The 15,039-nt window shown below is 35.1% G+C and overlaps 1 protein-coding gene across 8 annotated transcripts in view; it reads right to left on the bottom strand.

Annotated features, from left to right (window-relative positions):
* Positions 1 to 15,039, bottom strand: part of NSD3 (nuclear receptor binding SET domain protein 3) — a 131,720-nt gene that overhangs the window by 92,943 nt on the left and 23,738 nt on the right. The window contains exon 1 of one of the 8 annotated variants that reach the window (XM_072635170.1): positions 4,912 to 4,933. The exons of the other annotated variants lie outside the window; for them this stretch is intronic. The gene's annotated coding sequence lies outside the window, so the exon portion shown is untranslated. Of the gene's footprint in view, positions 1 to 4,911; positions 4,934 to 15,039 lie in introns of those variants that run through there. 8 annotated transcript variants of the gene reach the window in all.

Below are 15,039 nucleotides of genomic sequence, written 5' to 3'. Positions count from 1 at the left end.
TACTAGAACACAGCAAAGTGGAGAACCAATCTGGAATCCAGAAAGACCAGATTTAAATTTCACCATTAGCACATATCAGCAGTGTACCCTGGGAAAGTTACAAAATTTTTTTCAGTGGTCTAGGCAACTTTCTAAAACTATATAAGTTGCAGAGAAAGGGAGTTCACTCACATAGGGAGTTCCCTCTACCAAAGAAATCACGGTCCAATCCCTATCTCAATCTCTATTTCCCTATTGAAAGGCAGAACTTGAGAGCTCTAGAGGAAAGACATGGATTCAAAGACAACCACTAATACCTACTGGCTGTATGCCCTGGGCAAGTCACCTCTCAGCTTCAGGTAAATAAATCTAAGACTGAAAGTTGTATAGAAAGCATCTTAACTGGAGTTTCTCTATCTGAATGTTTACCATTCTAATGAAATCCCAGGTCATATCCCTATTCCTATCAAGAATTATACTCTTAAGAAGTGCCATTGTGTATAGTGGAAAGAAAACTATCTTGGAGGTCAGAAGAAAGGTTTCAAACAGAATTCTGACATTTTAAAGATTTGTCATTTCATCTCTAAGCTTACTGTAAAATGTGATTAATATTCATGCTACCTATATATCAAAGGGTTATTGTGAGCAAAGTCTTTTTAATCTAAGTGTTACCTAAATTCATCTGATATAAATCACAAGGAATTTTAGGGTTAGAACAAGGGTTTGAAATTAGCTATCCACCTGAGCAGCATTTAAAATAACTGCCACTAGAGAAGGAATACTGTTGATTCATATCAACGAAAGCTTTTTCTAACTAGATAATATTGAGACCAGCATGGTATAGATAAAAAAAGTCTAATGGGATGAATTTATGCATTATACAACGACCGAGTTTTTAGCCCTAGCTTTATCAATAACTAATTGTGGGCAACTTTCTATAAACTCTAAAACTCCGCTTTCTCATTTATAATGTTAACACTTCCCCTGCTTGCTTACAAGGTTGAGGTAGAAATCAAAAGTGAATAGTCTATGTTATGGTTCTTTACAAACTATTAAGGGCTTACACAAATTAAGAAATTATTATTACGACTGACACTCCCTCAAAATTACGAGAATGCTGACAAGAAAGTGATCCAGGGAAGAGTTAAATGTGCACATATTTAATGAAGACAGTCTATTATTATCGTTATACCATCTTACCTTTGAGGTACAACATATCATTAAAGCTATCTTTTGGTACATAAAGAGAATGGGAATCATCAGTTGAGGAAGGGCAGAACAAATTATGCATATTAATGTAATGGAATGTTTTGATAGTATAAGAAACTATATAAAAGGTAGAGTTTCTTTTTTAAATAAGTTTTTATTGTTGTTTTTGGGTTTTTTTACATCACCATAGTTTCCCCAGTATCCCAACCCCCACAAAAGCCATTGAATAAGAAATATTTTTTAAAGACAAAAAAATGAAGAGAGGAAAAAAATCAGCATAATAGAACAATATACCAAAGAAGCTTGAAAATGTATGTAATATAAAACACCTTATATACCTCCCACATCTGCAAAGGGGTAAAACAGATGTTATCTCATATCTCTTCTTTGAAGGCATGATTGTTCTTTATAATTTTTCAATATTCACTTTAGATTATTTTCTGTGTGTAGTTGTTCTTACAATCTGCTTGGTAGTAGTTACTGTATATATTACTTTCTTGGTTCTAATTACTTCATTCTGCATCAGTTCATGTAGATCTTTCTAAGCTTCTCTGTGTATATCACATTCATCACTTCTTACATCACATTCATATACCACAATCTGTTTATCTGTTCCCCAATTGATGGGTATCGACTGTCTTTCCAATTCTTTGCTATCACAAAAAGTGCATATAGCATACATGGAGCCTTTCTTCTTATCAATGGCCTCCTGGGGATATAAGCCTAGTAATGAAATCTCTAGTTCAAAGGGTATGGGTAGTTTAATGATTTTATTTGCATAATTCTAGTTTGCTTTCCAAAATGGCTATATCAACTCACAGCTCCATCACTACTGTACCAGCAGCACTCCTTTCTTTCCACAAAACTTCCAACATTGACTATTGCCATCTTTTTCATCTTTGCCAAACTGCAATGTGTCAAGTAAAAAACCTCAGGGTTGTTTTAATTTGCATTTTTCTTATTATTCATGATTTGGAGCATTCTTTCCCATGATTTTAATAGTTTACAATTCTTTTGAGAACCATTTGTTCTTCTCCTTTCACCACTTTTCCAGCGGGAAATGCCTTTTGGTTTAATTGTTTATATATCATGGATATCAAACCCTTATCAGATAAATTGATATTAAGATTTTTTTCCCATTAGACTTCCGTTCTTAGCAAAGGTACGCTGATTTTGTTTGTATAAAATCTTTTCAGTTTCATCTAATCAAAGTTATCTATTTTCTTTTTTGTAATCACTTCTATCCCTCGTTCACTTAAGAGTATATCTCCTACTCATAGCTGTGAGAGGTACATCATCTTCCAAGAAAGGGGCAATTTCAAAAAAACATGGAAGTCTTGTATTAACTGATGCAGAATAAATTGAGTAGAAGCATGAAAGCTATTTATACAAAAAATAAACAACTTTGAAACTTTTAAGAATTATTATTAAAATTCAGTGTTCAACCATGATTTCAGAGGACCAATGATGAAGAATACTATCCATATTTTGAGAGATGATGGACTAGGTAAGTAAAACAACACCCACATTTTTTATCATGGCCAACGTGGAAATATATTTTGCTTGACTGCATACTTGTTACAAGGGGTTTTCTCCTCCCTTCCAATGAGGGTATAGAACAAATAAGTTTTATTAATTAAAGGGGCGGATGATAAGAGAAGAGTATGGGACTAATAAGAAACTGTATGCTTGTTGCTTAAGGAATAACCTAGCTAATTCAGAGGAGGATGATCAAGTAGGTACACAAAGAGAGAGGGGAATTTCAATTACAGAAACTCTTAAAATCATTTACTAGCTCATAAATAGGCTACCCTTTGCATCACTAGATTCAACTCCACTAATAAACTTGCAGGTCTTAAATTTTGAAGAATTATGTATAAAATTCAAACAAGATTTTTTCTAAAATTATAACTTTTAAAAGTTATAAAGTGTCATTTATCCCACTTTCTTATTTAATTTTCAACTCTGAATTTTCTCACCCTTCTCCCCTCTCCCATTTATCAAGAAGGCAAAAAACAAAGTAAAACCACACCAAAGTACAAATATGTATAATCATGCAAAACAAATTCCATCATTAACCATGACCAAAAAAAGAGAGAAGAAAAGATGATTCAATCTGCACTTAGTCCACAAGCTTTCTATCTGAAAGGTGGCTAGCATATTTTATAGTAAGTCCTTTGAAAGTCTGTCATTATGCACCCTACTTTCAACTGCCATAATGTTCTTACTAATCCAATGTGAGCTTATGAATATATCTGAGTAATAAGCAGTAGAGGCAAATTACAAAGTCTCTTGGTAAGGGAGGTGACCCTAGTTTCTCAAAGGCTATGTTCAGTGAAGTGCTCCAGCAGGTTCTACCATGCTGGAAAATCTTCAAGTACTATCCCATCAACAATTAAATCTACTTTAAGAGCTGTAAAGCTAAGTATTGAGAGGATTATCACCTAAATAGGTTGGCTATTAGGTGGATTCTTTGGTCTTAGCAACCATAAAATAAAGAAAAGTAAAAAATGGTCATCGGTCTTACACAGCCTTTTTTAGCTTCTTCAGCAACTGTAGCAGCAACAGAAGAAAGTTGCTGAGGGGGCCAAGAATAACACTTTTAAAAAGATGACCCAAAACCATTAACTAATAGTGCTACAAATGCCAAATGGGAAACCTGAGTAATACTAATATTGATATGGAACCAAAAGACAAAGGAATTTGCAGCTCAATTGAAGAAAGGTTCACAGACCTTGTAGATGCAAGCAAAGAAGTTAGTGGAAGAGAGTTCATTTTTTATCAAGCATCATAAAGCAACAAGAAATATAATCTTATGGGACACTTAGTCATCTTATATTACAACGGCCATTGCAAAGCATTTGTGAAAAAGACCACTATTAAGATAATGTCAGCTTATATGCCAATTCCTGCTGTAGAAAACTTTTACAAAGACCTTTATAAAACTCTCCAAATTAATATAATAATTTTAATACTTGGTGATATCATTGCAAAGGCAGGTAGGCAAAGGGAAAGATGGCAAAAAAAAATATGGTTCAGAAGCAAGAAAAAAAGAAGTTAAAGGCTTGTAATGGATATTTCAAAGTCTCATGCCTATATCATATCATGAATATTTTCTTCAATAAAAGGAGCTATAAAGTCCCCTCAGATAACTGCAAAAAGGGCAGTCTAGAAGTACAAGTAAGGGCAACCAGGAAGCACAAAGTATATAAATTAGTATTCAAAAGATGTTTCAAGGCAGAGACCACTGCAATAATAAATCAACAGGTATTTAAGTGCTACCATAGGTACAGCTGAGGTGAGAGACAAAAGATTTAAAAGGACAAGGTTCTTTGCCCTCAAGAAATTTATAATCCAGTTGGGTACAAAAGACTAACATATATGAAACAATCAGTAGCACTCAGGCAACAAACACTTATTGTTTTTACCAGACATTGTGCTAAGCAACAAAGATACAAAGAAAGGTTTAAGACAAAGACAGGTTTAAGACAAAGACTCTGCCCTCAAGGAGCTCACATTCAAATGAAGGAGACAAAATGCCAAAATTTAGGGATATAAAGAGAGAAACCTCCAATAACAGCCACATACATACTTTCTGGTTACAAAATTTATACAACTTAATAACCTTATGGAGCAGATAATTAAAGTATTATCCATATTATACAGTAGGAAATTTAAGTTAAATAAGCTTAATTAACTTTGCCCAAGATTATCTAGTCTTACCTAGTAAAAGTCAGAGGCAGGATTTGACTAGAATGCCCTTTCCAGCTACTTCATGCTCTGTAAACAATCCCCCTACTCCTTAACTTCCACTTTTCAATTGATGGCATAATCAGTCTTCCAGGTTGAAAACTTGTGATTTTGACTCCCCTACCTATAAAAACAAAATAACTTTCAAGTCCTCTAAAGACTACAAGCACAACATCTCCCCCATTAATCTTTTGTATTTCTATCCCTGTCCCCTTCATTTCAGTACCCTCAAATTTCTCACCTGTACGGCCTGTTGAAAAAAATCCTAATTTATCTGCCTGTCTTTAAGCCAGGGTTTTTAAACTCTTTCTGCGTCATGGACATCTCTGGGAGTTCAGTGAAGCCTACAGACTCCTCTCTAAATGTTATTTAATTATTTATGATGGAAGGAAATGCTAAATTTCAGTAAGAAGTTAGTAAATAATAATATAATTTTTTCCCATCCAAGTTGACAGACTTCTTGAGTCTTTTCATGGACTCTAAGCTCTCCATCTCTAAATCATGCTTCACTGCTACCAGAATAACTGTCGATACACAGGTCTGATCAAATCACTCCCCCGCTAAATAAATAACATCAACTCTTGGGCTAGCACTCCAAAGTCTCTACCGTTTGGTTCTAAGCTCCCTTCCCAGTCTTGTTTTAGAGAATCTCCCTTTTACACTCCACATTCCAACCAAAACCAGCCTTTGTGCATTCTTAAAAGAGGCTCCCACTGCATATCTCTATGCACTAAAACCTTCCTCTTCCTTCATAAAGCCTTTTTTAATCCCCCAACCAGAAGCGATTCCTCCTTTTTTTGAATTTTTTCACACCTTTAATCATTCTTAATTGTAGTGTCCTTTATGTACTTGTTTTATCTACTCTATTGCTGCAAGTTTCTCAAAGGTAGAAATGGTGTGTCTCTTTTCATCTCTGTATCCCCCCAAAAAACCAGTGTCTTTTATCGTAAGATATGCTTACACAATGTTTGCTGAATTGGAATCCATAAATGGTTGAAATACGAATGGCCTACCATTTCCCACCGTACTGTCCTTAAGGTAGCTCTGAAGACTACCTATTAATGCTGGTATTCTGTCTCTTCCAATCTTTTTTTTTTGCATTTAAAATAAAATTAATTTAACAAAACCAATAAATTAATACTACTGATCTCTCTTCCCTAGTATTACTAAGTAGAAAAACGGGTGACTATATTATTTATTTTTGTTACAAATGCTGACACGTATAAACATTAAGCATTCGATATATGCCAGGGAGAAAAATGAAATAGTTCCTGCCTTCAAGGAGCTTATATTCTACTGGTAGAAGATATAGCAGAATTACAAAAAGCAGAATTAAAAGAATACATTCACAGTTCAGGTGCCTTAGGAAAATTTATTTTGGAAGTTTAGAACATATCTTGAGGAAACAGGAATTAAGAGACAAATGAAGGGATTATTAGAATAACCAAGGCAAGAGGCAAAGAAGGTCTAACAGAGGCTCCCAAAGTGGGCCATACTACTCCCTGGGGGCACTGGAATGTTCCAGGGGGGCATAGTAGTAACCTCAGGTGCAATTGAGGGGACTTGAATCTAAATAAGGGGGCAGTGGAAGAATAGGTAAAGAGAAGATAATTTTGAAAAACTGTTCATACATGTTTCATCTGTTAAAATCATAGTGATTACATTATTTTCCAAATAAACATACAAAATGCAAATTATAACTGATCAGTGGTCAAGTTTGCAGAAAGGTCCTAAACAAGCAAGTGTTGACAGGTGAGCATGTCACCTAGTGCATTGTTGGGAACTCCAGCATGCATTGGTAGGAATAGGTACATGTGATGATTTGTTTATAATACGACACTATATGGTAACATGATACAATACTGCATCATCAAGATTTCAACGCAGGAAAAATTCCACAAATTTACAATAAATTATTAAATTTAAGATGCATCATTTTAAAGATACATTTTTTTTATTCTTTTGAAATGATGCAGAATTTAGAAAAACTGTTAAAGGGTTAAAGAAAGCAGACTTCCAAGAGGGTGATGAGTAATTTTTTTTTTTAAAGGGGGCAGAAGACCAAATAAGTTTGGGAACCTCTGGTCTAAAAGAAGATAGTGACTTTGTTTCTAAAACAAAAAGGATGGAAGCAAAAGAAGTTATGGAGGTGGAGTTGACAAAGCAGGCAACTGAATGGATGGGGTATTGATTGAGGTAGGGAGAATTATCAAGAGTGGCTCTGAGGTTATAAAGAAGTATGACTACAAGGAGAGCAGAGATTTCAACAGAGACAGTAAATATGGTGAAGGTGGGCCTTAGCAGGTAAACAAATGATAAGTTTTGTTGTAGACATGTTGTGTTTAAAATGATGACAGGGCTTCTTGGTAGAGATGTCCAGAAGGCTGCTGAAAGTTTTAGGTCCGGACTTCCTAGGACAGGGGCTGGAAAAATAAATTTGGGAAATCATGGAAAAGTTAAATACCATCAATTAACGCCTATAACTTTGAATTATTTTAAAATTAACTTAAAATCAGTGCCTACTATTTGTAATGCTAGGCTCTTGTCAAAGACCAAAAATGAGAAAGGAAAAAAAATAAACAGTTCATGCCCTCAAGGAACTTATATAACATATTCACTGATTTTTAAAAAATACAAAGTATTTTAATAAATGGTTGTTGACTGACAAAGTAACTTTAGGAGAGAGAGAGCATTAAAAACTATGGATATTCAAAGAAGAATGTACTATCTTCATGGTCTTAGATATAGATCAAGTAATCAGATCAAGACTGATTTATTAAGATAGTCATTCAATCCCTATGGAATGTCAAATGTATACCTCAAAACATGTGCCGTAACAAACTCATAAGAAGAACCATCCTCATTCTCAAGGAATTAATACCTAGTGGAATTCTCCTTTATGGCTTTCTTTTGTCTCCAGTGTTTCCCTACTGCCTATAGGAGAAAACACAAAGTCCTTGGACTACCATTTAAATTTCTTTATAAGCTAACACTAGTCTGTTTTTCCATAGTTGACATTGTGTCCATTAATATAGTCTACATTTGGCCTCTCTGCTAGTCCCCAAATTTGACAATCAGCCTCCATGGTTGAAAAGTTATTCTCTATGCTTGGAATATATGCCCTTTCTTACCTCTGCTTTTCTTGTGCTCCAGCTCTACATTACCAACTGTGTACTGGACATTTCCAATCAGAGATCCCATAGACATCTTGAATTTTCTCCTACCCCAAACCTTACCTATTTCCAATCTGCCTTCTTATATTGAGAATACAATCATCCTACCTGTCAGCCAGGTTCACAACCTTAATTTCATCCCTAACTTTTAATTCTTCAGCAACCTACATATCCAATCAGCTGTCAAGTCTTGCTGATCCACATAATTTCTCACATGCTATTTCTTCTCTCCACTTACATAAGTCCCACCCTTAATTCAGGCCCCAATTCCTCGACTGCAGTAGTCTCCTGATGTCTCCCTGCCTCTAGTCTCTTTCCACTCCAATCCATTCTCCAAATTAGCTACCAATGATCTTCCTAAAATACAGGTCAAACTGTATTGTTCCTGCTAAAAAAGCTCCATTAGCTCCCTATTATTCTAAGTTCAAATATATACACTTCTCTGTTTGGCATTTGAAGGCCTTATCAATTTGACTCGAGTCAGGTATCCTTCAGTCTCTTTCTCTACCTATTCCCAAGATCCTCTTCAGATGCTAGCGTGCCCATATTGCATCCATTTTGTACCAATTTAGAAGTGTATGTGCTATTTCTCTCATAGAAAGGTAAGCTCCTTAAAGACAAGGACTATTTCATTTTTGTTTTTATATTCCTAGCACCCAGGATAGTACTCTAGTAGTACTAGGTGCTTAGTAGGTGATAAATACATTAACGAATCATGCTATTACTATCCATTTTCCTGTGGTGTGAGGCAACTGTATCTTAGTCTAACTATCAACAAATTCTTCAACCTCTATAAGCTTCACTTTCTTCAGCGGCTAAATGAGAAAAGTTTAAAATTTTTATGTGAGGTTCAAATGGGATAATATATGCCAAGCACTTTGTAAAACTCAAAGTGTCATTAACTATCAGCTAATACAGGAGAAATTAAAACTTTTTTTCAACTTACTATGCTTAAATTTTTTTCTCATTTAAGAATTATAAATGTGAAGCTATTATAATTTAAGGTACTCTCTAGATACCCACCCAGGTTCACTGTAAATGCTCATACAACAGGGGATTTATTTATTTATCAAGGTAATCCTTTAGGCTGCAGGGGTGGGGAACCTGAGGCCTGGAGACCTCCTGTGACTCTCTAGGCCCTCAAGAGAGGCCCTTTGATTGTGTCCAAACATTTGTTCTGTGAAGTTTGGATTCAGTCAAAGGGCTGCACTTTGAGCAGCTAGAAGGCCACATGTAGCCTCCAGGTCGCAGGTTCCCCACCCCTGATTTAAGGAGATGTGAAATGCAGTCCCTTTGGAGACATATAAGCTGTAGGAGAGAACAGCTACAGCCACTTCAGGTAGCAGCCCAATGAGAAATTTGGCAAAGATAATGACTGTCTATTAGAAGATTTACTGTATCACTGGTGAGACTCTCCTCCCCTCTGGGAAAGAACTTCCTACAACACTGCATTTACTTACTTCAGTTGTAAATTAAAAAGAAGCAAGAGGTGGAGGGGGAAGGAAGATGAGCATTCTTATAGTACAGTGAGGTACCTGTCATTCATTTCAGTATACATGACTTTGGATGCCTTTGCCTGTATCATTTGCCCAACTTTATCCTTTTTTCGGTTTGAGACCATGATGGTTTTCTTTGGGAGAGAATGGCAGAAAATAAAGTTCTGTAATGATTTTTACAGGCCTTCCCTTCCTCTGCACTAATTAAATAATTTTTTAAAAATTTATTCTGTGAAACATTGACCAAAGTGGAAAAAGAATTTTTTTTCTTCAGCTCTGGGGAATAAATGTAATGCCACTGAATTTAAAATAAAGAAAAAGAAGCAACACCTAAAATTCTTGGGGGCCATGAAATATTGCCAGGTTCTCTTAATCCAACCAAGATTATTGAAAGGTATTAGACCTTCCTATACACATCAACTTTTAGCCAAAATTTATGACTAATATTTAAATTTCACATTCTGATGCTCTCTGAAGATAGTGTTTTCATGGTCAATTTTCAAGTGCATCAGCATGAACAGAAATCAGAATTTCCCAGAGTGATTCCAAAAAGAAGAATCCATTGCATTAAGAAACTATGTTCAGTCAGGTTTCTATGTAGAATATAACACTATAAGTATCATAGAAAAAAAAAAAAGGATGGCCTTCCTTTGCACAGGGATAAATAGGAGATCCAGATGTTTCTTTACTGAAACCCGTCATAGTGAACATTTCTCAAGGTTTATGATGAACCCCATGGTCTGTGTGTTTCCATAGCAACAGGAGTGGAGTGGATGTAGAGCTTGAGGGCAGAATTTACAATAATGGGCCAACCAAGCTGGTTATTTGTATATTTGTTATATTTGTATATTATATCATATTATGTTCTGTTATGTTATATATGAAACTCAAGGTTTGGGGGGGTGTTTCCCCCTGTTTTGGCAAGCTCTACAGAAACAACACTAAAAGGTTATGAAAAGAAAATCACAAATGGTTAAGAGGTTTTAGTCTTTGTTTTAAAAATAGCTCATAAGCCCCTTGGTGAAATCAAAATTCAGTGAAGATTTACTTATGCAATCTTTAACTCAAGGTGTGACAAGAAATGCTATCAAATATTACTCTCAAACAGATTCCTGATTGAAACATATAGTTTGGAGATGAGACTGTAGACAAATATTTATATTTGTATATCATATCATATAATGTTCTATTGCGTTATATATGCATATATTCATAAGTAGTTCCATTCCTCTGGGTCTTGAGAGAACATGAAATATCTGTAAAAGGCAACTTCACTCATGACTCCTAAAAGGATAATAGAACGTCTTTTTTCTATGATTATGTTTCTTTCTACATCTGTTTTTAAAAATGAAAACAAAGGGAAGGGGTTGAGATAAAACCTCACACAGTCAACCTGCTTCTAAGAACTTGACCACACCTTTTTAACACCAAAAAGGATATGAAAAGCATCTGCCTCCAATTCACTAAAGTCTGGATTAACTGATATCAAGATCTTGCAAATATTTCTCATCATAAAGAAACAAGCAAACAAGCAAATAATACTTGGTACAACAAATATAAAACAAAATGTCAACTACTCATTTGTTTAAAAAAACAACAACAAAGAACTTATTAAATATTTTAGCTAATGAAACCCAAAGAGCTAAAAACTGTTGTCGGCATTTCTCAGTTCTAGAATCTGTTATTCTTAGCCAGAAACGAAACCTTATCACATAAGACTTTTTGAAATGTACTAATATAATTACAACTTTAAAAATACAGACCAAGACTCACTGTGCGCTTATATATATATGCAAATTTCAACCATTGCTGCTTAGAAGCAAATCATTTCAGAGACAAAAGCATCATTTTCTATCACTTAGGAATGTTAGTTCTAACATTCTTATCGTAGCACAAATACCTGTTTATAGTGAGGTAAGAATCCCTAGACTCAAAGTCTATTTATTACATAAGGTTAGGTGCAGAGAGATCAAAGAGGAAGGCGAAAGTAGTAAGCATTTACAAAGTACATACCATGTGTCAGGTACTGTGCCAAGCACTTTACAATTATTCTCTCTTCTTGTCTTTACAACAGGAAAAAGTGAGGCTAGTGACTTTGCACAGCCCTCCTCACTTAAATCCAATTTAGTGCATGTCATGGCATCACCTCCCTGGTGTTATGATCCTCTTTGAGAATGAAGTTCAAACTACCACCACCACCTGTGATGCAGTTGCTATATCCCCATTTTACAGTTGGAGAAACTGAAGCAAACAGGTTAAGCGAGTTGCGCAGGGTCACAAAGCTAGTGTCTGAGGCTTCCTCACTCAAGGCCCGGCACTCAATCCACTCACTGTGTCACCTTGCTGCCAATATTTTAGCAGTTTTCTTTGACAAAATTTTTTAACCTTTAAAAATAACTGACTTAAATATAAGCAATATTATGTCTTAAAATTGTGCTTAAGTTCAAAATAAATTATTTTTATTAAAATTAATTTTAAAAGAAATGCAAGCTATCTATAGTCATATGAAAAATGCTAAAACTCACTAAGTAAAATGAAAATTAAAACAATTTTGGGGATCCATCTCCTATCTGCCAGATTTACAAAGATGATTTTAAAAAGTAAAAAACAATTGTTGAAGGGAAAATGAGAGGACAAGCACAGTGTGTTCGTCCTTCGTTGCCGAAGAAGACCATGCCATCAGAGAAACAATGACATGACTTGCACTTGATTTTGTTGTGAGGGAGGGAGGGCTGTGCAGGTCACCAGCCTCACTTCTCCTCCACAGCCATCTGAGCCCAGTGACCAGATATTCCTCAGGATATGGAAATGACCCAGGATGGGGCAGCTGGGGTTAAAGTGACTTGCCCAAGGTCACACAGCTAGTGAGTGTCAAGTGTCTGAGGTGAGATTTGAACTCAGGTCCTCCTGACTCCTGCACTGTGCTCTATCCACTGCACCACCTAGCTGCCCTTAGACAAGCACAGTAATGCTCTGGTAGAGGAAATGTGAATTGGTATAACCACTCTGGAAAAACAATCTGGAATTATGCCCCAAAAGACAGTAAATAGATTAAAGGAAGAGGGAAAAGACCCATATTTACAAAAATACTTAAAATAATACTTGTTATAGCAAAGAACTGCAAAAAAGTGGGTGCCTATCTATGGGAGCTGGCTGAAAAAATTATGGTACATTAACACAATGGAACACTATTGTGCCATAAGAAATGACAAAAGGGATGGATTCACGGAGGCCCAAGAAGACATGCAAAAAGGTGCAGAGTAAAGTGAACAGAACCAGAAGCACAATTTATACAACTGTAACACTGAAAAGAAAACATTTGTTAAAAAAGACCTCTGATCAGTGCAATGACCAATCACGATCACATAAGACTAATGATGAAAGGCATGCTTCTCACTCAACTCTTGGCCAAGGTGATCAACTGTAATTAAAAGGAAGACAGACATTTTCAGATTAACACCCACTGCGTGACACTCTCCTTGACTACACTTGTTACATGGGAGAGTTTTTATGAGGGTTGGGGAGGGTTTTGGGGGAAGAAAACTCTCCCAACAGGACTAAATAGAAAAGTAGTGATCAATAATGGGAAGAGGAAGGGAAAAAGGAAGAGACAAGGAACAAAGAAGAAAAAGGAAAAGAAAGTAAAAGGATCAATGAAACAGAAAGGAACAAAGACGAGCACGGCAGTGCTGATGCCAAATCATTAATTTCAATAAATACTCAATCTATGTGTAAGAGAAATTCAGAGTTTCATATACAATCCTAATTTTTTGTACTTCTTTGTATGTGGAAATGTCCTTGTTTGTTGAAGTTTGTGAAGAAAAAGAAAACTCCTTTGTCTGGTCAAAACACTGAAATGTCAAATGTCAAATTCTGTAATTTTGCTAGATTTTGTTGAGTTCTTTGGGGTTTTTTTGGTTAGTTTTAGGATTTGGAGGTTGGAAAGAAAAAAATTTTTTATGCTAAAAACCTTTGCCCTTTAACTGAGTCTAATACTATTCCAAATAACAATCAGGACATGACATGTTCTAATAAGCAAAATTAAATGTTTTATAACAGCAAACCTTATCTGGGTTAGCCAGCAGATTTAAATGTATTTTCAGAGGTAATCAACTATTTGAAAAAGAATTGCTGACAATTTCTAGGCTAAACTGTAAATTTTATTTTCTTAAAAAACTCAAGCAAAACATTCATATTTAAATTTTTATGTGATGTTTTAGAGATTTATTGATCACTTTTTAAAACAGGATGTTTCTTTTATGACATCTGTATGTTTCTTCATCAGCATATAATAAACTCAACATACATCAACAGAAGTTTTCTTTCTAGATCAAGAATAGCCTTGACTTAAATGAAAATGAAACTTTTTGAGTAATTAAAACAGAAAGATATATATGACTGTCCTTTTTAATAAGGAAGAAATAAAACATGAACTGGATATCTCAACAATAAAAAGTTTTAAGGAAAATAGAGGCTGATGATTTTTACCTTGTCTCTTGAATGTAAAGAAGATTTCTTCCTTTGTCCTCCTTTCTTACAGAAAAAACTACTCAGTTGTTACAGTGTTCACATTATCCCTTAAATTCAGCCCTTTTACATACAAATAAAAAATGAACTCTAAAGGGCTCAAAACTCCACTTATTCTTCTCAGTGCAATACTCCATAGAGAAATATGATTTGAAACACACAAGCTAATGTCTTTTAAATATATGTATAAAGCTTTTACTGAAAGATTCTTACTGTTCTAAAGCTTCTGTGGCCACCGATGCTCTTCCTGTCTGAGTAATGTGTAAAAATCAGGAGAAACCTATACAAGATTGATTGCACATTTGCTTTCATTCTTCATTAGTTTAACCATCAAAGGAAAGATGATAAACTTAAATATTCTCTTGTAATCAACCTTAAATAAAATTTAATAAGAGATGGTAATCTATGAAAAAGAACATCAACAAAACCTTTTAAAAACATCAGAAAAAGAAGAAGGAAGTCACAAGGGTACACAAATTGACAGAGTGAGGGCTATTACTCTAAAGTTATACAGCATTCTTCTTTATTCCTAAACACCCTAAGATTATCAGTAATCAATGTGCTATTCTAAATATGCAAACTCCAAAAATAGATCTCGATTCTACTTATAATTGTGGCCTTTAATACCATAGTCCAGTAGTAGACAAAATGATTTTCACTTTAAGAGAGGTCATTTTATAATGTCATAACTGAATAAATATTTCTATCACCTGTTAAAAAATACATTTTTTCAGGGGGCGGAGCCAAGATGGCGGAGTAGAAAGACGCACATACACATAGCTCCGAACCCACAACACACAGAACTGCTAGAGGGGACCAACTCACGGTGAATTCTGCACCCAGAGGCCACGGAATATTGGAGCGAGGGAGATTTCTGTTCCAGAGAGACCTGCAAACCTCTCGAG

Source organism: Notamacropus eugenii, chromosome 1 (genome assembly GCF_028372415.1).
Source record: "Notamacropus eugenii isolate mMacEug1 chromosome 1, mMacEug1.pri_v2, whole genome shotgun sequence".
Taxonomy (NCBI): Eukaryota; Metazoa; Chordata; class Mammalia; order Diprotodontia; family Macropodidae; genus Notamacropus; species Notamacropus eugenii.
The sequence above is the reverse complement of the archived record's forward strand: the minus strand, read 5'-3'. Positions and strand labels throughout refer to the sequence as shown.